At 36.1% G+C, this 23,546-nt stretch overlaps 1 long non-coding RNA gene across 1 annotated transcript; it reads left to right on the top strand.

Moving 5' to 3' along the window:
• The first annotated feature begins 5,645 nt into the window (after positions 1–5,645).
• On the top strand, positions 5,646–22,895 carry LOC127710456 (uncharacterized). Its single transcript, XR_007986198.1, has 2 exons — positions 5,646–6,137; positions 22,150–22,895. It is a non-coding gene; the product is annotated as an uncharacterized LOC127710456 (long non-coding RNA).
• Positions 22,896–23,546: the final 651 nt, after the last annotated feature.

Raw genomic sequence — 23,546 nt, forward strand, 5'->3', positions numbered from 1 at the left:
TAGCATAGGTTGATCCCCCAATTCGACCCAACACCGTATTTGTACTTGCTATGAGTAATACAACTGTTGCCACACATTTTACTCTTCGAGGATATATCTGAATAAAGTTCAAGATTGCATTGCATTCATTTAAATGAACTTTGAATTGCATTTAGTGTCGGAAGATCAATCTTGTTGATATATAAGAACCTTTGACAGACATATAAGCAATTTTTACATACTAGTATTGAGTCTTTAGCACCATTAAATCAGATATAAACCACTTACATCTGTAACGTTGCATATACAGTGCGTGGTCGTATTTATAAATATATTTAAACACGATATTGCCAGTGAATTTTTACAAGGTTTTGACCTAAAAGAAGCCTCGCTTTTTTACGTGTTTAAACTTATTTTCATTTTCTTACATTTGATACCGCTGCTGGTGAACTGCTAATCCCCAAGGGTATCCATAACCCAGTACGTAGTTCTTTGGTACTGACATGGTTTAATTTATCCGTTGATAAATATAGTGATCATAAAGGTTCCAACTCTTGCAAGCAAAGTTGTATTCAGCTATTCCTTTTATGTCCTGTTTTGTCATACTGGTATAGCACCTCTTATATTGTATTTTTTATTTATCATTAGCTTTTTTTTAAATGTTCCTGATAAACGTCAGACGCATCAAATGTTCAAAGTGTTATTTTCATATTACATTCGAGTAACTTAGCACCATGTCAAGAATATCACAGTTGTTTTCCATTCGTTTGATATGTTTGAGCTTTTAATTTTACCATTTGATAAGGGGACTTTCCGTTTTTAATTTTCTTTGGAGTTCGGTATTTTTGTTATTTTACTTTTTATTACCGCTTTTGATTGACTGTGAGTTCCAATGATAAACAACTTTGTGGTCAATACTTCGAATCTGGATGTTACTGATTACTTTTTAATAAAAAAAATTGCCCGAACAATTTGTTTATGAATTATTGAAATTATACTAACCCTTTAGTTGAAAAAAAGCATCCTAATGGAAAGGAAAGACATTTTGTTTAATCCTTTCTCAACCTTTTATTATTTGTTCTCGAGCATAACAGACTAAATTATTCCATAAACACGTTACATGTGCACAGAAAAAGATATCATGCGTTTTATGTCGTATTGTAACCCGTTAGCCATGAAACAATAATAAAATGTAAATATCTGTAAATGATCTATTTGATTATGAAGAAAAAAGTCATCTAGATCTTGCGTGTTCATTTGCCACAACACTATATCTACTTTTCGAAATGTTAACTTTATGATTAGTAATGCCTCTGCAAGTAGCTGACAGGATCCCGCAAAAACCTTTCAATGTTTCTTGCAACTTGATTAAGCACGTCAATGTCTTTTGTTGAAAATAAATTTACTCGAGGGTGAAAATATTGCGGTACATTTTCTTCTTGTATGCATTTAAGCAAACGGTCACACATTGACCTGAGTCTAGTTGCTAAATTATCATCCGACCATTCATAATCGTGTGGGTGGTCCTCACACTCCCAAAACAGAATATTCTTTAAATGGTAAGATGTCAAATCTTGTTTCATTCCCTTTGGACACCATGATTCTTTCAGCTTTTTTATGATTTTTTGCGATTTCTTTCGGCAAGTTCCGTTGGCATCAATACCGTCCAACAATTCCTTTTCGCAGCTTGCATAAGAAAATGTCCAATAAAATGGATCTTTTGCAATAAAATTTAATCCAATGGATTTTAATTTCTCTTCTTTTTCATCAGAGGGCCACAGTGCTTCAGGTCTTGGCCACCTTAAACAATCTCTAAAAGGCGTGCATGATTCTATTAGAGGCGTTAAATCGACACTGATAGATTCGCCTGCAATGTTTGGATGAGTTATTGTGAGCGTTGTTGCTGGTGAATCTGACAATCTTTTAGCATCAACATATTTGCGAATATGTGGTCGATTTACGGCTTCACCAACAAGGGATTTAAATCTACGTTTAACCTTGATTGGTATAATGTCGTCATCAATAGTAAGACAAGCTGGGCCGTCATTGATACCCTCTCTGTTCCATTTCGGTATAATACCTGAAAGTGATATAAAACCTTTCCCAATCGGTGGTTCTGGTAATGTCAATCGTTTTCTGACTACTTCATTTTTCTCATCGAATCCATAATTATGACTCGAATCATCACTGCTCCAAACTAATTTTGGGGTATCTAAAACCACGCTAAAATCAAATTCGTCCGCTCTCGACACTTTCAGATGTGTATAATAGCTTCCGACATTCAATGGTTGACATTTAAATCGTCTGTCTTTGCTATGTACATACTGAAGGATATCCTCGACAATAGGCATCACTATCTTTATGTTTTGTCTTGTCTCGTCTCTCATCATTTTCACATGATCATCATAAAACCTATTCAGAAGTGCGTTATCCATTTTTACTACCAAGAATCAGCAAAGTTTTGACAGTTAGATAAGCAAATCAGTTTCGCTTTGATTAAATAGAAATACGTGGAAGTTTTCAGTCTATATTTAGAGATGAAAAATTACAGGTACTTTATTTACCTATTACATAATTTCGGATAGTCAACTAAATATATTGAATTTTCATATGACCTAGTATAAAAGGTGGATTTCATATGAATAGTTAAGGTTATCTTAACTAAAATTAATATATGAATGGTTTAGATAACTAAGAACTGTATCTTTCTAGTAGAGTAATAAAGCTTACCATTAACTTAGGGTTTGAGATCGAGTTCGTTCCAGTTTAATTTAGATTGGAGTTCTAGTTAAATTTCGAATTCGGGTTAGAGTTGATGGTAGATTTAATTTCGAGTTTAGCATCGGCTTCGAGTAAGAGTTCGAGTTAAGCATCGGCTTCGAGTAAGAGTTCGAGTTAAGCATCGGCTTCGAGTAAGAGTTCGAGTTAACCATGAGATAAAGCTATGAGTTTGAATATCACTTTGGTATCTTCTGTCTGTATTTTAAGTCTTGTGTTTGAATAATATTCTTATTGAGAATTATAAACAATTAGAGATTGAGTCAAAAGTTTCGAGCTAATTTTACGTAATAGTCGGAGGTCGACTGAGGGTTCGAGTTACAGTATGAGTTTCAATTTGAACCCGAGTTACTCTTCAAGTTAAAAGCAAACCATTAAAAAAAACTTCAAAATACTATAACTTTCAATATTCATCAGAAGTTCATAGCATAAGGTAGCGTTTGTAACAGATGTTTAGTGTCAAAAGATGTGAATTACGAGATCCCCTAATTGTTTTCTTATCAAGTAGTGTTTATGAGAAACCTGAAAGTAATATGTAAAATCGATTTCACTTAGTTAAATTTTGACTACTATGAGTATGTCCAGGAATCTACGTCATAATGGCATTCTAACTTTTTACACAAATTAAGGGCAATAATTTAATTATAAATATTTCCAGTGTTTGTACTGTTTATTTTTTTTATTTTTGGGAAGTGCTTTTTGTTTTCTGTTGATTGTCTGCTCGTATTTTTTGGTCATGATGGTTTTTTTTCCTGTGGTTTTTGTTTGTTTGCATTCTAATCTCCTTCTTCTTTTAATAATTTATAATTCAATTTTTTATGATGGAAAGGATATATTCTATTAATTGATGACACAAAATCCATAAATGAACATAAAAATCTAAAGCCTTCAAAATTTAGTAAAAACTCCCACTTCATTGTAAGTTCAAAACGTCTCCTAGGTTCATTTTAAGTAGAATTCCTTATAAGATGTCGACCACGCTATACAGCTGATGGTCAAATTATAAATAAGACCTGGCAAAGGAATCTAGTAATGTATGCCTTTATAATGCTATTTATTTTCAATATCGATATAGAATTGTCAGTTATTTAGGATGAATTTCAAATCAGTGGTTGCGGAAACCTAAATGGGTGTACCTGCGTAGTCGTTTAATTAACTATGAGTGAAACTTCTGCATTAATGTTATCCCATTTTTGACTTCATTTCGTACATATTTATAAAAATTGCTACTCCGCTGCCAACATTAGCCTCTAACAATTTACAAAGTTTTAAGTTGATACTATTAATGATATAGGAGATGCCATGACAAGGAGGGTTGTAAATAGGGGAACATTTCTAAATCGAAAGGAACATAGTTCTACATAAGCAGATAACCAGTAAGTCGTGCCTATACAGATATTTGTTTAACAAGATCCACTGTTTAACGAATTTTGCAGCAAATTGAAAAATATACAGATAATAAGGTATTACAAGAAAGACGGTCACTAAAGGGGAAAGTGATGCATACGTCAATTATAGATAGCAACCCAACGTCACAAATTACCAAACAGACCGATTTTAGTATTTCAACTATGACTCATAAAATTGAGAATGGAAATGGGGAATGTGTCAAAGAGACAACAACCCGACCATAGAGCAGACAACAGCCGAAGGCCCCCAATGGGTCTTCAATGCAGCGAGAAACTCCCACACCCGGAGGCGTCCTTCAGCTGGCCCAAAAACAAATATGTATACTAGTTCAGTGATAATGGACGTCATACTAAACTCCAAATTATACACAAGAAACTAAAATTAAAAATGATACAAGACTAACAAAGGCCAGAGGCTCCTGACTTGGGACAGGCGCAAAAATGCGGTATATATTGTCTTTTTTTATTACGCCTTTCAAGTTTCAAATTTATTTTTTGGCTAAGTTTGGATACACATTGCTAAGGAGAAAAATGATGGAATGTCATGATTATGATCGTTAGAGTTATTAGTTTTCTATGTTGTGTTTTGTGTACTATTGTTGTCTGTTGTTCCTTTTCTTTTTTAGCCATGGCGTTGTCAGTTTATTTTCGACCTATGAGTTTGAATGTCCCTTTGGTATCTTTCGCCTTTCTATTACAAACATTACCATTTGACAGGAGATATATATTAACGTGATATACGAATTCATCACTACTATGCTTCTTCCAGAGTTATTTCTTTATTAAATTGAACTGAAGGAAGGATTATCAATTTCAAAAAATTTCGAAAAACGTTTCATGAAGTGCCCTTACAAACAGTTTTTTTGCCGGGTTTGCAAAGTAACACATAAAACATCTTCCAACTGACTAAAATCTATTCCATGTGTATACATACCATGGCTTCAAAGTAACAGTGAAGCAACTTATTCTTTGGATGAATCCGATACGGATTCTTAAAATAAACAGGAATGTGTAAAAATACATATTATCAAAGTCCTTCTCAAACTGAAAACTATCATGTTTGATTTCTTTATCATTTCTCTAGAATGCTATGCGTTTACGAGACAGCAAGATATGTGCAACACAAAAAGCAACAAAAAATATTTATCAGGAGGTCAGCATTCGCTCTTAAACGAGAAATAAGAGTCTATGAAATATCCAAGTTTAATACCGCCCCGAGTATTTAAAAGATCTGAATAAATTTGACAGATGCTATCAAAGATCTGGCTGCAACACAAAATAACATTAACAACATTAATATATGAGCAAAGAGAACCATTGACAAGATTCTTAACTTGTGACATGGGGATTAACAGACTTTAAAATCATTTTTAATAAAGCATTTTAAAAGAGAAAGATTAGACTGTTAAGGCACACAATTGTTTGTAATAACATAAACGGTACCAATTTCACTGCACCAGATGCGCATAATTTTTTCCAATCTAATTAAAATATAGAACTCGGATTTCGTTATACTACATACGAGATCTAACAATGACCCTAATCTCTTTCACTTTTGTGACCTTTTTTTACGTAATATTTGACCTCAGAAAGAATTTATATCGACCAATCAGAATGCTCCTTATGAACGCAACCTAGGAATATGTTGAAGATGGCGACGCAGAAATGGAAAAACGACTTAGAAAATGCATTAACTGAAATTTTGCCTTAGTACAAAGTGAAAGAATTGAAATTTGAGAAGAGACAAATTTTGGAAACTATTTTGGAGATCAAAGATTGCATGGTCAGGCTTCCAACATGCTTCAAACGGGCTATGGAAAGAGTTTACACACCAGATATCTGCTACCTGTTCGCTGTTGCAAGGAAAATGAAGGAACACGGTACAGACACTAGGACCGATGGTAAAATCGTAGTCTGCGGTCCAAGTTTCCAAACTTAAGTCTGTACCGATAATCAAGTCCGCATTCAAAGGTAAATTCTCGAAAATAGAGTATTAAAGGTTGACATTTTTCTATCATTGGGAAACTTCTCATGTGCTTATGAACAAAAAATGTTTGTGGAGGATTCACAGTGTACTTTAAAAAACATGACAGTATCCCAGAAAATACATTGCAAGTCTTCCAATGCATTCTCCTACCAAAAAATTATAATTTACAATGTCAATGAAGATATGGGATCAGATAAATCTAAATTCATTATTAATCTGTAAATAGCGAGAATGATGTAAATACACGTATGGAAGAGACACTTAAAATTTTAGATTTTAATTGTAAAAATGTTTTAACATGTGGTCCAATTTTTAAGGAATTAGAAAACAGTATTGATATTTTTCTGCTACAAGAACATTGGCTATATGACTGTCAGTTATCTATGCTAAATGAAATAAGTGACAAGCTTACCGGTGTAGGCAAGGCAGTTGACTCATTAGATCCCATCCCTGCTACACAGATGCCTAGAGGTTATGGGGGCACAGCTATATTATGGAAAAAAGATTTAGACTCTATAATTTCATCATAAACAATAGGTAACGAAAGAATTCAAGGAATAGAAGTCACTAGTGATCCTAATTTAATTATTCTCTCTGTATACTTGCCTTGTAAAGGATCATCTCAACACCTTAGTGATTTTCAAGACTGTATTGCTCAGTTACATGAAATAGTCAGTACGTATCAACAATCACACCAAATAATTATTGGAGGAGACTTTAACGAGGATATTGTAAATGGTCCAACATCACAAAGGAAGACCTGTGTCAAGGACTTCATGAAAGAGCATGATTTCGAAACAAAATATAATGGTAGCACTTTTATCCATTCAAACGGCTGTGATACCACTGCCGTTGACTATTTTATATTTCAAAATTTATATAATCATACAGTCCTTGAAATCTCGAAACTGGACATAATATCTAATGTATCAGATCATTACCCAATTAAACTGATCCTTCAATATCATCATCCAGTGAAACAAATCAATTCAAGTAATAACTCTGTCAAACGTAAGATCAAATGGGATAAAGTTGATACACAGCTATATGAGAGTCTTATTGCTTCAGAAATATCAGACAGCAAACCAACAATAGAGACAATAGAAGATGTAACAAAAGCGTTCAAGAATCTCAATCAAATTATTGTTAAATCTACTAAAGCTGCAGCACCAGCAATCAAAATGGGGGAAAAAAAGACCTAAGCTACAAGTAATGAATGACGCCATAAAAGAAGCTATCAAAAAAAAAGAAACTTGCTTTTCACGACTGGAAGTTAAATGGACGTCCAAAAGAATCTGATAGTATATATCTGAAAAAGAAAAAACTAACAACGCACATTCTACGTAAAGAATGCAGATTAGAAGTAGCTAAACGTAGAATAAATGAACGTCAAAAACTAATGAGTGCCAGAACATCAGACAGAAATATGTTTCATATTATTATAAAAAGTCAAAGAGGAAAATTATCTAGATTTATAGATCAATTACATGTAGATGATAATACCTATCACAACGATTATAGCATTGAAGGCTGGCGTTCACACTTTCATAAGCTTGCAAAAAAGGAACAAAATCAAAATTATGACATTCAATATCTAGATCTTATTGAAAAAGAAGCTAAAATTATAATTGACATATGTAAAGATCGTTTCAAGCATAACCCTATTACAGAAGAAGAGATTTCAAAAGCAATAACATGTCTGAACAGGAATAAAGCTGCCGACTTCTTTGGTGTAAACGCTGAAAATATCATACATGGTGGTAGACAATTGCAACAATATTTACAACTACTTATCAACAGATCTTTTGAACTAGGCTGTATATCTGATATTCTGAAAATTGGTACACTATTTCCTGTATTCAAGAATAAGGGTGATGTAAGATATGCGAAAAACTATAGAGGAATAACAGTCACACCTATATACTCCAAAATAATTGAAAAGATAATTAAATTACGGGAAAACCCTATCATCCTGGAGAAACAAAACCCATTACAAAGAGGATTTACTGAGAACACCACCCCTCTGTTATGTGAATTAATTATTGAAGAGTTTGAGCGTGAAAGTAAAGATCTCAATCTACCAACATACATAGCTTTACTTGATGGTAAATCGGCATTTGATGTGGTCGTACATTCAATCTTATAAGGAGATTATATCAAACAGGAATCTCTGATCAATCCATAATATTGATAGATAGCCTCTATAAAAATGCAACATCTTGTATAAAATGGAGAAATAAAACTTCAGCAGTCTTTGAAATAGAACAGGGTGTACGCCAAGGTGGTACCATTAGTGCTGATCTGTACAAGTTGTATGTAAACCCTCTACTAAACCTTTTATGTGACACAGGAATAGGTGGACACATAGGCAATATTAGCTGCTGTGCTCCAACATGTGCTGATGATGTTGCTATCATAGCAAACAATCCAATAGAACTTCAGACGCTAGTAAATATTGCTGTCAATTTTAGTAGGAGAGAGGGATACACTCTACAACCAACAAAAAGTGTAATATTACCTGTAAACACCTCATCCAGATCGATTGAAATAGAGGACAATTTTTGGCATATAAACAATAACCCTATGCCAGTGGTAGATTACTCCTCACATATTGGTATACAAAAGTGTCAGAAAAACTCGGCAAAATTAACTGTTGATAAAACATAAAGAAGGCAAGAGGATCATTATACAGCCTAATGGGCGCAGGCTTACATGGGAGGAATGGATTAGATCCTGAAACAGCTATAACTCTTTTAAATACATATGTTATGCCTAAATTAACATATGGTTTGGAAATACTACTTCCGACAGGCAGCATTTTTGATACTATCAACCAATTCCACAAGAAAATTATTAAACAAATACTCTCTTTATCTCAACAAACAGCTGACCCTGCTATATACATACTAAGTGGAATGCTACCAATTGAAGCTGAAATCCACCTTAAAGCTTTATCACTTTTTGGAAATATCACCAGAGCTAAGAAAACATCAGTTGAATGGAGATTAGCAGAAAGACAGCTGCAATTAAAAACACATACAAGTAAAAGCTGGTTCATAGAAATAAAGAAAATATGCCTAAAATATGATCTGCCAGACTGTCAGAATTTCCTAACATACCCTCTTGGAAAATTCCAATGGAAAAATTTGATTACAAGGAAAATTCATACTTACTGGAGAGAAAAGATAAATGAAAATTCGGAGGGTTATTCAAGCTTGCAACACATCGCATGTGCCTATAAGATCAAAACAATCCATCCAATAGTAGTATCAAATTGCCGGTTCTGCCACAAATCTATTTTAAGTAGAAATATAGCATAAAAATGATAAAAAAACGAAAAAAAAATAAAAAATGTGAATGAATGACATACGACAAAACAAATCTATTTTTTTTATTTATTTTTTTTTACACAAAACCCAAAACACCTCAAAAGGATGTAATCCTAGGGTAAATACAAATATGTCTTTTGTTCAAATATGGATGAACTCAGAAGTTCAAAAATCGTAGACAACGAATTTATCAATGATAATGTTTTTGAGGAAAAGGCAAAGTACCAGAGCCTGGAAACCCTGAAATGGAAGGAACTCCCAATCGGAGTGATTTATAAAATCCTGGAAGTGGTAGAAGTAGATGGGAAGTTTGGGAGGAGTAAGATCCTCACTTTGAAAAACAGAGAAGGAGAAACGACAAGGGTGTGGGCTTGCAGTATACTGAACAGAGAGATGGAACCCTTGGAAGGAGCCTTTGTGAGAAGTACAGGCTTAGAAGTCAGCAAAAAGACCAAACAGGAGTACTTTTCTTGCAACCTTGTGAGAAAGTAAGTCAAAAATAAAAAAAATAATGGCCCGGCTGGGGTACAAAAAATTTTTTCGATCCGACATTTTTGCCGGATTGGAAAAGTTTTTTTTATGCTTGAAACGGAGCACATCATGAAGTGAAGCGGAATGGAGCACATCGTGAAACGGTGTGTAGAGTGAAGTGTAACGGAATGATGTGTGACGTTTTTGTTACGGCGCATGCGCAGTAAGAAGAAAAATTGAAATAACTTAAAGGGAAGCGTCAGAAGAGGTAATAAGAAATATGGCATTATTACAAAATATGAGTGCTGAGGAATTACCAAATGTCTGCGGGGCCAAATTGAAGAGGAAAGATGGGCACTGTCAGAACAAACCAAAGGAAGATTGGAAATGTTGGAGGCACAAAAGGCAGTTTAACCATGATAGTGATGATGGGTTTATTAGTAATGGTAAACTACAGATTAACAAAACCATTAAGGAATTGCGACAAATTGCTAGGGAAGGGAACTTAAAAGGTTATAGTAGATTGTCAAAAATCAACCTGGTAGACCTCATTGAGAACAAAACAAACCAAAGATTCAAGCGTGAAGAGGTTTTTACTATGAAACAGTTGAAAGCACTCGCCAAAAGGCGGGAGATTCATAACTATTCCAGACTAACAAAGAAAAATTTAAGTACTTTAATCATCAATAATATTGAAAAATGCTTCCATTGATGAAGAACTAGAAATAACGGACGGACGTGATGCATTGAATGGTGTATTTGGCACAGTGAAAATTTGACCCAAAAAGAAAAATGATGTGAATACATTTTTGAAGCTGTGTCGAAGCACCATCATTAGCAAGATACAAGGGGCGTTGACCGAGAAAAAAGGGTTGAAAGTGAATTTGGTTTTAATAGTTGAAATGATGAAACCAAGCACTAAATTACCTGATGAATCCATAATAAAGGAACCCTTTTTTACATCCTTGCAGATGACCATTCTCGAGGCAACAGACCTTGAGCAGGAAATTGATGACGCGGTCGAAAAGATCAAAGAAAAAATGTCTAAATATCAACGCGAGGGCAGTGGGTGGGTGTTTAGTCAAATCAAACGGTTAGATATTAAAGTTAGTAAGTTCAAACCGCTAGCCGGAAGTTCATTCATAGCACTCCCAAAACAACTATTGCTAAAGAAGGCAATAATCAACGTAAAAAATACAGACGAGCAATGTTTTAAATGGGCTGTTCTTTCAGCACTTCATCATGATGAGGTAGATCAGAAATAAACCGATCGGGTGAAACAATACGAGAAATGGGCTGACGAACTTGACTTTAAAGGCATTGATTTTCCAGTATCGCTCAAAGCAATTGATAAGTTTGAAAAGCTTAACCCAAGCATCAATGTAAATGTGTTAGGATATGAGATTAACCAAAATCGTGAGTTAGAAGTGTATCCTTCGAAAATATCAAAGAACAAAGGTGAAATTATGATAGATCTCATGTTACTAACAAATAACGATAAAGGGGGTAAAAAACAGGAGCATTATTGCTGGGTGAAAAGTTTATCGCGGCTTTTAGGTTTACAAGTTTCGTTAAATAGTCATAAGCTTTTCATTTGTCGTAGGTGTTTCAATCATTTTACTAAACAAACCATTTTGGATGAACATCACGAGTATTGCAGTCAGAACGAAGTAGTTAAGACAGAACTGCCAGAGCCAGGAACCTACACACAATTTGACAATAACAACCATACAATGAGAGTTCCCTTTACTATTTATGCAGATTTTGAATGTTTTGTAGAGAAAATTGACACATGCCAGCCCAACTCATTAAAATCAGACACAAAACAATATCAACATCATACACCATCAGGATATTATTATTACGTAAAATATGAACATGAACAATATAAATCACCGGTTTTGTACCAAGGACCTGATGTGGCTAAGAAATTCGTTAGAGAAATGGAGAAAGAAATGTGGGCAATTTACAATATTTACCGAAATAAAAAAAAATATGGTGATGACTGAGGAAGATAAGGAAAGACATAAATTTAGCACGATCTGTCATATTTGTTGTAAAGAGCTCGATGGGGATATAGTTCGAGATCATGATCATATTACAGGTAAGTATCGTGGTGCTGCACATAATAAATGTAATTTAGTATTTCAACTTCCAAAATTTATTCCCATTGTATTTCATAATTTAAGTGGGTATGATGCGCATTTGTTTGTTAAAGAGCTAGGATTTAACGGTGGGCAAATTAACTGCATTCCCAATACAGATGAGAAATACATTAGTTTTTCAAAGAAAGTGGGACCAATGGAAATGAGATTTATTGATTCATGTAAATTTATGCCAAACTCACTAGACACCTTGGTAAAGAATTTAACAAAGGACCAATTTAAGAACACTCGAGAGGTGTTTAGCACATGTTCAATAGATCCTGAATTATACCAAGTAAATCATACCTTCATGTGCAATTTATCGCGTATGGACGTTCGAACCAACGCTTCGGGGCGTTCACACCAACGCTTAAGGGCGTTCACACCAACGCTTAGGGGCGTTCACTCCAACGCTTAAGGGCGTTCACACCAACGCTTAAGGGCGTTCACACCAACGCTTAAGGGCGTTCACACCAACGCTTGGGGGCGTTCACTCCAACGCTTAAGGGCGTTCAACAGCGTTCGATCCTATAAATAAATGACGTTTATCAAGATTACCGACCCTAAGCAGCGTGAGGCACTTGCAAAGGAGTTGCATGAAACTAAGCGGTGCATTCAAGCCAGCAACATGCAACACCGCCTTGACAATATTGGACTCAGCCGAGACCTTTCCAAGGTGTTCAAGCCTGTGGTTGAGGCTCAGCGGGAAGCAGCTTCAAAAATCACAAAAACAATCGAAGATTTACCTGCAGCAGTGCCGGCCCTCCCTCCTCCACCGCCCGAGTTTGCCGACCCACTACCCATCGCACCACCTACAGACACAGTCCTCGGACCTCGAGCACAGCAGTATTTGCAGCTCAGTATGACTCCTTCCGCCGACCACACCTTTGGATTGCGATCTAAAAACGATGGTCTCTTCATCGGAAGCTCACCAGTTACGTTTGACGGCCATGATATTTTCGTGGATGGTGTGAGGTACAAAGGAACCCTTGGCCTCTGGGAACTCATGGTGAAAAAGAATCCAAAATCGTTCGAGCCCGAAGACCTTGACGACTATGCACAAATCCTGAAAAGTTCCGGTGCCATGTATCAAGGCAATTCCACCCTCTCGAGAACCCCGAAGGCGAATAAGGGTTACAGGTGGAAGGAAATCGTATCCCACATCTACAAGAAGGATAAGTTTGGCAGTGGGCTGCAAACCGTGTTTCTTTCTTCCAACTTCAAGCAGCTTCTCGATCGTTTGGAACTGTGTGCCGCAGCATACCGAGCAGGAAACAATGGTGTGCGCAACGAAATTGTGTCGATTATCGATGCTATGAAAAGGGGTAGACATATCAGCATCGATGAATATAAGGCGCTTCATCGTAGTATCCTATAAATAAATGTTGCAAATCAAGAAAGGTTATGCTCGAAAGTACGCCTACGGTGGTAAAGGACTGTTTGACACAATCGCCAGTTTGGCTGGACGCATGTTTACTTCCTCTGCCGCCCAAACCCTAGGAAATAAGGCCATAAATGCTACCACCCATGCAGCCTTGAAAGGTGTTGAAAAAGGAGCTTCCAAAGCCGTCGACCATGTGGTTGGTAAAGTGACCCGCCCCAGGAAACGTATTAAAATCCCTCAACAGCCTAGTGTTCAACGCAAGAAGCCAGAGCAAGCTCGGTTAAACAATCTAATCTCCGGCTCTGGTATCAAAACCATCCACGACTTCGTCCAACGCTATAAATAAATACATTATGTCTGACATCCTTACAATCACCGAAGGGTTGACCTTCAACGAAAGTCTCCAGGAATATCAGGTTCGAGAATACGAACCACAAGCCGGTGCCCAGCTGAACAATGCCGGTGCTGAAATCCGAATTAACATCGAAACCCAGGATTTGTTCCTACACCCCGCCGAGAGTTATCTCGTGGTAGAAGGTCGACTTCTCAAGAATAATGACACAGCATATGCCGATGGCGATCTTGTGTCGCTCACCCATAATGGTATCATGTATCTCTTCAAAAGCATCAGTTACAGGCTTTCCGGTCAGCAGATCGAACATATTAACGACCCTGGCATCGCCACCACTATGCTGGGAATGTTAACCTACCCCGACGACTTTTCCAAATCGCAGGGTCTCAACCAACTGTGGTATAAAGATTCTTCCGCCGATGCTGAGGCTGCGAACACTGGATTTGCAGCCCGCCATGGATACATTATCACCATGCCCACCAACAAAGGATCGTTTTCGTTTGCCATCCCCCTAAAACATATTTTTGGATTCGCAGATGATTACAACAAAATAGTGTACGGGTTTAGGCACGAACTCTCACTCGTTCGCGATTCAAATGCTAATGCCATTTTGAGAGCAGCTGCCGTCAACGATCCGGCAAAGATTGTCCTAAGTAAACTATCGTGGTTTGTTCCTCACGTCACCCCCTCAGACGAAAATAAAATGCAACTGTACAAAACCATCAAAAGTAAATCCAAGATCCACTGTGGATTTCGCATGAGACAGTGTGATTCCATAGCCGTTCCCCAAGCCTCACAGTTTAACTGGCGTCTAGCTGCCAAGAGTGGTCGCGAAAAGCCTAGATATATCATTGTTGCCTTCCAAACCAACAAAAGTAGTGACCAAACCCATAATGCTTCCGTGTTCGATCACTGTCGATTGCGAAATATCAATGTCACCCTCAACGCTGAACGTTATCCAGCAGTCGACTATAATGCAGCTTTCAACGAAAATAGGATCGCCAGAGTGTTCAAAGAGGCCTCCGACTTCAGAAAGAAATTCCATAACATGGACACTCTCCTCAGTAATGGTGGTATCAATCCCTCCGATTTCATCGACTTGTACCCCTTGTTTGTGATTGATGTGAGTCATCAGTCTGAGCGTCTCAAAGAATCTACTGTAGACATTCAGATCCGAGCAGAATTCGCCCGTAATGTTCCAGCCAACACCGAAGCGTTTGCACTTGTCATTTCAGATAGAATCCTACAGTTTGAATCCGATGGTCAGAAGATGAACGTTGTGTACTAAAAAAGTAAATGGATAAAATTCACCTACAACTCCTCTTTGCCAGTCACCCCGCCGAAGTCTATGCGATCGTAGTGAAGGCTAGTAAACAACTCAAGGAGTAGTATGACGGTATCGAAGAGTGGAAGCAAAAATATGTGACAATGGTCTACCATAAATAAATGGATAACACATTGTTGCAGCAAATTGTCGATAATACCAACCCAAAGCATGGGTTTTCCTTCATCGTCTCTGGAAACGATAACCAAATCCTTACCAGATTCAACCCCCCACTACCACTCAAGGAATCTAAGACCTACGAAATGGCATTAGTAAACCTGGAAACCTATAACTCCATCCCCAACATTCATACAGGTAACAATTCCTTTCGCTACTCCCCCGACGATGGTGCCAACTGGTTTCCTATCGCACTAAGCACAGGTTCCTATGACATCGAAGACATCAACAATGAGATCCAGCGGTGGCTACGGCTCAACAAACACAAAACGAAGATCATCATCGATGCCAACCGGGCGACCCTAAGAGCAACGCTGACCCTCGCCAGACACTATCAAGTAGACTTCAACGTTGTCAATAGCATCAACACCGTCTTGGGATTCGAGCGACAGATTTACACGTACGATATGATCACAAACGGCTATACGGAAGGGGAACACATTGTAAATATCATCAGCATCAACAGCATTCTGGTGAATAGTGATATCATCCATGGAAGTTATGTAAATGGTACACAGCAGTCTACCATCTACAGCTTCTTTCCCGCAGACGGTCCTGGTATGAAGATCATTCAAACCCCAAAGAATCTATTATACTTGCCGGTGACCTTGCAAACCATCAATCGCATGCAAACGTATCTCACCGATCAAGATGGTAGGCCCATCGATTTCAGGGGTGAACATCTCACCATCCGCTTTCATCTTCGTGAGGTATAAATAAATGACTTATCACGAACAAGGTTTGAACTTGACAAACGGTCAAGCTGATAAACTACAACGGGCGGCTAAAAAAGGTTGTCCGGTCTCCATTCGTTTGTCCCACGCAAATCTGCAAGGCGAACACAAGATGTTGCTCACCACCCGCCAGGTTCAAAAGATCGCCAAGCTCCTACAAAAGGGTACTGGTGGTATGGTCCTAGAGTTGAGTGCAACCCAATTAAAGGAAAACATGCAGAAGGTGGGTGGTTTCCTACCCATGTTGGCGGGGCTGGCAATGAGGGCACTCCCCATGTTAGCAAAAACCATTCTACCCGCCTTGGGTGTTGGAGCCTTGAGTGGTCTTGGTGGTGTAGCCGTCAACAAGGCCTTAGGGTCTGGATTGTACCTAAAACGTGGTGGATGCGTTTGCACCGTAAAACTTAGTGGCAACGGTCTCTACCTCAAACCTTCAAACGCCCGGATCACCTATGGTGATGGACTCTACTTGAAGCGTGGTCAGCAATTCCACGACGGAGCTGGTCTGATCTTAGGTGCTAACAGCCCCTTCAAAAATATTCCCCTCCTTGGTATGCTCCTATAAATAAATGGATAATTTAAATTCTGGATACCGACAGACCAAAGTCAAATGTATGGAAGACCAACTCAACGCGGATATTCATAAGTACATTTATAAACATACCTTGAAGATCTACAAACGTGTGGACAAATTTGTATCTGTAGCACTGGGTGCTTTTTCTGTGGGCAGTTTGGTATTGACCAGCTGCACCATAGGTTCAGCTTTGACCGGTATAGGTATTATAGCCTCCATTCCCCTAGGATCCCTTGCTTGCTTGAGTGCCACTGGCGTAATCGTATTCACACTGATCTCAAGGCGTATCATGAAAAAGAGGAAAAAACACCTCAACACCTTGCAATTGGAACAGTTCATACAATTTTCGGTCGAACAATGTTTTAGTACTGCTTTGACTGATGATAAACAAATTGATGATGCTGAGTTTGGGAAAATCACCACCTGCCTCAAAAACTACTACGATGAAAAAAATAAGCTCCAACAACCCCTATCCAGTTTCAGTAAGGATCTTTCAAAGTGCGGTTCTTATTTCCAAAAAAAGGCTTTCCAATGAAAAAATATCCCCCTCCTAGGTATGCTCCTATAAAATAAATGGATAATTTAGATTCTGAATACCGACAAACCAGAGTCAAATGTATGGAAGACCAACTCAACGCGGATATTCATAAGTATCAACAAACCTTGAAGATCTACAAACGTCTGGACAAAGTTGCATCTGTAGCACTGGGTGCTTGTTCTGTGGGCAGTTTGGTGTTGACCAGCTGCACCATGGGTTCAGCTTTAACAGGTATAGGTATTATAGCCTCCCTTCCCCGAGGATCCCTTGCTTGCTTGAGTGCCACTGGCGTGATGGTACTCACACTAATCTCAAGGCGTATCATGAAAAAGAAGAAAAAACACCGCGACACCTTGCAATTAGCACAGTCCACAAAATTTTTGGTTGAACAATGTATTAGTACTGCTTTGGCTAATGATGAACAAATTGATGATGCTGAGTTTGGGAAAATCACCACCTGCCTCAAAAACTACTACGATGAAAAAGATAAGCTCCGACAACCTTCCACCACTTTTTAGTGAGGACCTTAGTGCGCATTATTTTTTTTTTAACTTACTTTCTCACAAGGTTGCAAGAAAAGTACTCCTGTTTGGTCTTTTCGCTGACTTCTAAGCCTGTACTTCTCACAAAGGCTCCTTCCAAGGGTTCCATCTCTCTGTTCAGTATACTGCAAGCCCACACCCTTGACGTTTCTCCTTCTCTGTTTTTCAAAGTGAGGATCTTACTCCTCCCAAACTTCCAATCTACTTCTACCACTTCCAGGATTTTATAAATCACTCCGATTGGGAGTTCCTTCCATTTCAGGGTTTCCAGGCTCTGGTCCTTTGCCTTTTCCTCAAAAACATTATCATTGATAAATTCGTTGTCTACGATTTTTGAACTTCTGAGTTCATCCATATTTTGAACAAAAGACATATTTGTATTTACCCTAGGATTACATCCTTTTAAGGTGTTTTGGGTTTTGTGTAAAAAAAAAAAAAAAAGAAAAAAAAAAAAAATAGATTTTTTTTGTCGTATGTCATTCATTCACATTTTTTATTTTTTTTTCGTTTTTTTATCATTTTTATGCTATATTTCTACTTAAAATAGATTTGTGGCAGAACCGGCAATTTGATACTACTTTCAATTCTTACAAAAAACACTTCAAACTGCAGGGACATCAACAGAATACCCTATTAGAACTAAAGTTGCAACAGGAAATTACATACTGCAATCAAATAGAGCCAAATTCAACAAATGTGAGGTATCAGCCACCTGCAAAATTTGTAATAAAGAAGACGAAACGATTGAACATTTTCTTATCTCTTGTATTCATCTTGAACCAGACAGAGAAAAGCTTTGAAAAGTGATACGTGAGCAATGTCTTAGATTGGTAGAACTATTTAACATTAGTTTGGATATAAACTTAATCCATGTGATAATTAACCCATACCATCTTGTGAAATTCTGTGCTTGCACCCAAACTAGTGATTTATGTAGCTTTATTAGCTTGCATGTTGAACCTGCTTGTAGAACACTTATATATAACCTGCATATGCAAAGGTACAAACTCCTAAACACTGGACAGAAAAACTTAAGAAAGTCAAATTTAGCTAAGTAGTAGTTGTGTGTGGACTGTAAGTTATTATTATTAATTAAAAGTAAATATATTCTAAATTCCGTAAATAAGACTTGATATGTGATATTGGTGAAGGAATATATTGACATACTTTTATTGTGTACAGACTGTATTATAATTCTATTGGTGATTGGATTTATATTGGATTTATTACTTCGTACTGAAGGTGTGCCTATATTGGCAGAATATATGAAGATACAGAATACAGAATTAGTAATATAGTATATAGACTAATAGTATAATATAGATCATAATGATATCCTACTGTGTACTTGCAAAGATATACATGTATACCTACGCCTGCACATGCAGAAGAAGTTTTAATATCAGCATACTTTTTTACTTCTGTCACACACTGATACATGTAGATATAATGTGGTGCTCCAGATAATTGTTAGAATTTTTCTGCCAAGAAAGAAATTAATTGTTCACTATTCTAGGACTCGGCCACAGTGGGTCAGAATGGCAATTAGTGTTTCAGTGTTCATTAAATATTAGTTTAATGCTTTGTGAGAAAAATAACCTCATCCTGTTTATGTACATGTATGTTAACCAGATATCTGAAATTACAGAAAATACATTTTTATGCCCCCGCAGTATACGTAGCTGAGGGGGCATAAAGTTTTACCCTTGTCCATTTGTCTGTGCGTCCGTCCGTACATCCCAAAGTTGATTTCCTTTCTCTAACTTTAGTTTGCATCAACCAAATGTTATGAAACTGATACACAATGCTTATTACCACAAAACACAGATCAAGTTTGAATTTTATTGGCGTCACTTTAACCGTTCCAGATTTATGCCCCTTTAGAAATGTTAAAATTGCTGAATTTTTCGTTTCCATTCTCTAACTTTAGTTTGCCTCAACCAAATGTTATGAAATTTGTACACAATACGTATTACCACAAAACTCAGATCAAGCACAAATTTGGGTAGCATCACTTTTATCGTTCTTCAGTTATGTCTCTTTATAACTTTATATGATCTGCTATGGACACATTCCCCATTTATTGTAGTCTTTCATGCTCAAATATTTAGCTTTAACTACATGAGTAACTTTGCAGAGGGGGAGCCCAGGGGGGGGGCCTTTTTTTGGGGAAAATTTGGTTGATTATATAGGGAATCACTAAAGCATGGCTGTACAGGCCTCCCTTATGAAAATTTCTGGGTCCGCCGTTGCTTTGTTTTCATTCGTAACATTGCTAGTATAAATAATTTTGAAGACTTGTTTAAGTAATTATGCTCTTGACTGATAGAATACTCTGAGGCTCTCTCTTTACTTTCAACATGTCCAATACATATACTTGATCAATATATAGAAGAACAAGACAGATGAAGCTATCTCTATCATAGTACATACATGTATGTTAAATTGTTCAGAAAACAACCAACCATCAAACAAAATCAATAGGTATCTTATAAATTTAATGTCTGGAAATGATGATGCTAAATAAAAAGAAAAAATAGGAAATTAAATGAAATACAAGTTTAAAGATTTGTGTACTGATTCTGATAATAAATACGTACAAATTTGATTAGGGAATCCACACCTCAAGGACTAATCCCAAAAAGGATTACTCAAGGGCCAGTGTTTTTATTTCCCCAAAAATGTTCAAAGATAAGAAGATGTGGGTCCTAGAAATGGATTCACAATGTCAATTTATAAATTTACTTTAGATTTACTTTTACTTAAATTGGAAGCATACGGTCTATCTAAAAATTCTCTAAAATTATTAAAAAGTTATTTAGAAAACAGAAATCAACGCATTAAAATTGGAAGTTCTTACAGTGAATGGGATCGTATGTTTAAAGGTGTACCACAAGGGTCAATTCTTGGACCAGTTCTTTTCAATGTCTTCATAAATGACATTTTTCATTTTGTACAAAAAAGCACCATTTATAATTATGCTGATGCTAACACTGTATCATATAGTGATCATGATTTAGATAAAGTTGTTGAAAGTTTAGAAACTGATAGTTTAAATCTAATAAACTGGTTTTCTATAAATTTAATGAAGGCTAATCCTGACAAATTCCAGGCTATAGCCATTGGAAAAAAAACCCAAATAAACATAATTTGATATTTAATTTAAATGGAAACAAAATTTTTTGTGAAGAAAATGTTAAACTTCTTGGAATAACTATAGATTCGGACTTAAACTTTAACAATCATATATCTGAAATATGTAAAAAGACATCAAGACAATTAAATATTCTAAAACGTATGGGTAAATATTTAAACAGGCTAGGTAGGTTAACAGCATACTACTCATTCATTCTTTCGAATTTTAACTATTGTCCAGTAATTTGGCACTACTGCAGCGAAAAAAATTCTTTTAAAATGGAAAAAAATCAAGAAAGAGCTCTAAGATTCATTTATGAAGATTATGATAGACCATACGAAAAACTGCTAGAAAAATCTAAATTACCATCTTTAAAAATAAGAAGAATAAAAACAATTGCAATAGAAACATTTAAAATAATTCACAAAAAAAGTCCGAGCTACCTTCATGATTTGATTGATATAAAAATTAACAAGTATGATTTAAGATCACAGGAAACAGCAGTACTCCCAAGAGTCCGAACTACTAAGTATGGCTTAAAATCGTTTCGCTATAATGCTGCACAAATCTGGAATGAGCTGCCGAACCATTGTCGAATGGAAACATCTTTTGACCAATTCAAAAAATTGGTACATACATGGGATCCAAGTAACAGCTCATGCCAGTGCAGTGCATACATATAGTGTTATACCTGTGTTTGTTTTATTTTGACTATTTGATTTGTGCAATCTTATTATTAACTTGTGCTATGTTTTAAGTGTACTATGCTTTTAACTTATATATGTCATTTATGGTATCTTACTATGCATTATATGTTTAAAATTGTATTGTTTTCATGACTTTTGTATGTGTGTATTGTATTTTGTTATTAAGTCGATTTGAAAAGCTCACTAGAGCTTGTGCTTATGTAGTTTATGGAATATCGACTCTAAATAAAACTTTGAATCTTGAATCTTGAATCTAGATAGCCTATCTCTATACGTAACATTTATTTAAGGACAATAAAACATTCTGTCATTAACCAGAGGAACATATCAATGAAGATGTGTTTGAATAAACACTAGTATTAATTAAGTAACAGGGTATGTACATGTAGGTAGGGAAACCCTAAACAGACATGCATGTACATTTTTTCTTCATATTTTAGTCTGGAAAAGCTAGTAATAGTTATTAAAGAAAAAAAATTAAATGAGATCCTTTGAAATGGATGTTAAATAATCTTAAATAAGCTTTATAATGGAGTCAGCATTGTTTTGAATATTCCATAATTATATTTAAATTGATATTTCAGGAGCAGACATTCTTCCCTGGTCTATATAGCTTCATGGAAAGGAATCAGACACAGAAAGTTTGGGGAAATGAAATTGAGTCACTGTGAATAATTCACATACATGCCAGACATAAAGAAATGGCCAGACACAGGCTCAGCTATAGAATCTGTATCAACTGGAAGCAACAGCATTTTCATCAGAAAATTAAAAAGGATGTGAAAAACATGAAATATGCATTTGGAAATATTCAGCCACCAAACAAATAGATATGCCAGGAAATGCAAATTGTTTGCTAATATAAATGTCAATGATGTCTGTACAAAAGCAAAGATATAAAAGCCTTTTTCATTTATAAATACATGTAACAGCCACATACAATACAAATTTAAGACGAACAGACATTCTTTAAATCTTTGGTAGCCACGGAACCTAGTCGTAGACATTCCATATTTTCAACTCGTTATGAAGACATATTTGACCAATCTGGTTTCCAATAGAAGTTTAAAAATAAGTTCTACATGTACATGACATGATGATCACCAGCAATGAAGGTGATATAGGATTTAATATTCAAAGTAATGTTGAGAAGTATAAAGTGAAGTTGAACCTCCCACCATAATAGCATTCTACACATTTTGGATCACATATGGATCAAGCTGTTGTACTTGTGAACTAAAAGATTGTTGCTTGTCAGGTACATTGTACATGTTGACAGTGCTATAAGTTCATTAAATAAAATGCAGTTCAGAACAGTTAGTAATAGATAGATTTCTTCTGTCTTTATTTGAATGGATAAACCAGATAATTAAAAAATAATTTTTCTGACAACTATGTCTGTTCTGGAACTGAAGACTACATGCACTTTTTGTATCTTCCTTGTTCATTTTCCTACAGATAAATGTACCTTTTATTTACTGACTATCACCATGAGGCTTATAAGGAAGCTTAATTCCTCCAAGGTCTCCAGTTTTGTCCTGCCTGTGACAAAAGTTTCAGAATACAAGACATGCAAGACATAAAATGCTAATCGGACAACAACATTTACAATTTATATAAAGTTTTATATTTCAGAGGGTAGAAATCATGGATTTTTCATACTTAAAATCAAAATGTATAAAGAATCCTTATGTTTAGAAGTTTCTGTCAAGTCATATGTCCATTGTCCATATCCTCATTTTCATTGTTCAGCGACTCCTTAAAAAACTACATGTGTAGTGATTTTATCAAGTGAATTTGTGGCATATTATAAGTAATAAGATAACTATATTTGGTATACATATATGGGATCCAAGGTTTACATGTGTTGTCAGACAGGGTTCAACTTGTCTCTCAATTTTTTTCAACTTATAAGTCTACAGATATCTAAATAAAACATTAAGGTATATATGTATTAGGTAAAAATCAAATCAAACAAAAG

Source organism: Mytilus californianus, unplaced genomic scaffold, assembly GCF_021869535.1.
Source record: "Mytilus californianus isolate M0D057914Y unplaced genomic scaffold, xbMytCali1.0.p SCAF_8, whole genome shotgun sequence".
NCBI lineage: Eukaryota > Metazoa > Mollusca > Bivalvia > Mytilida > Mytilidae > Mytilus > Mytilus californianus.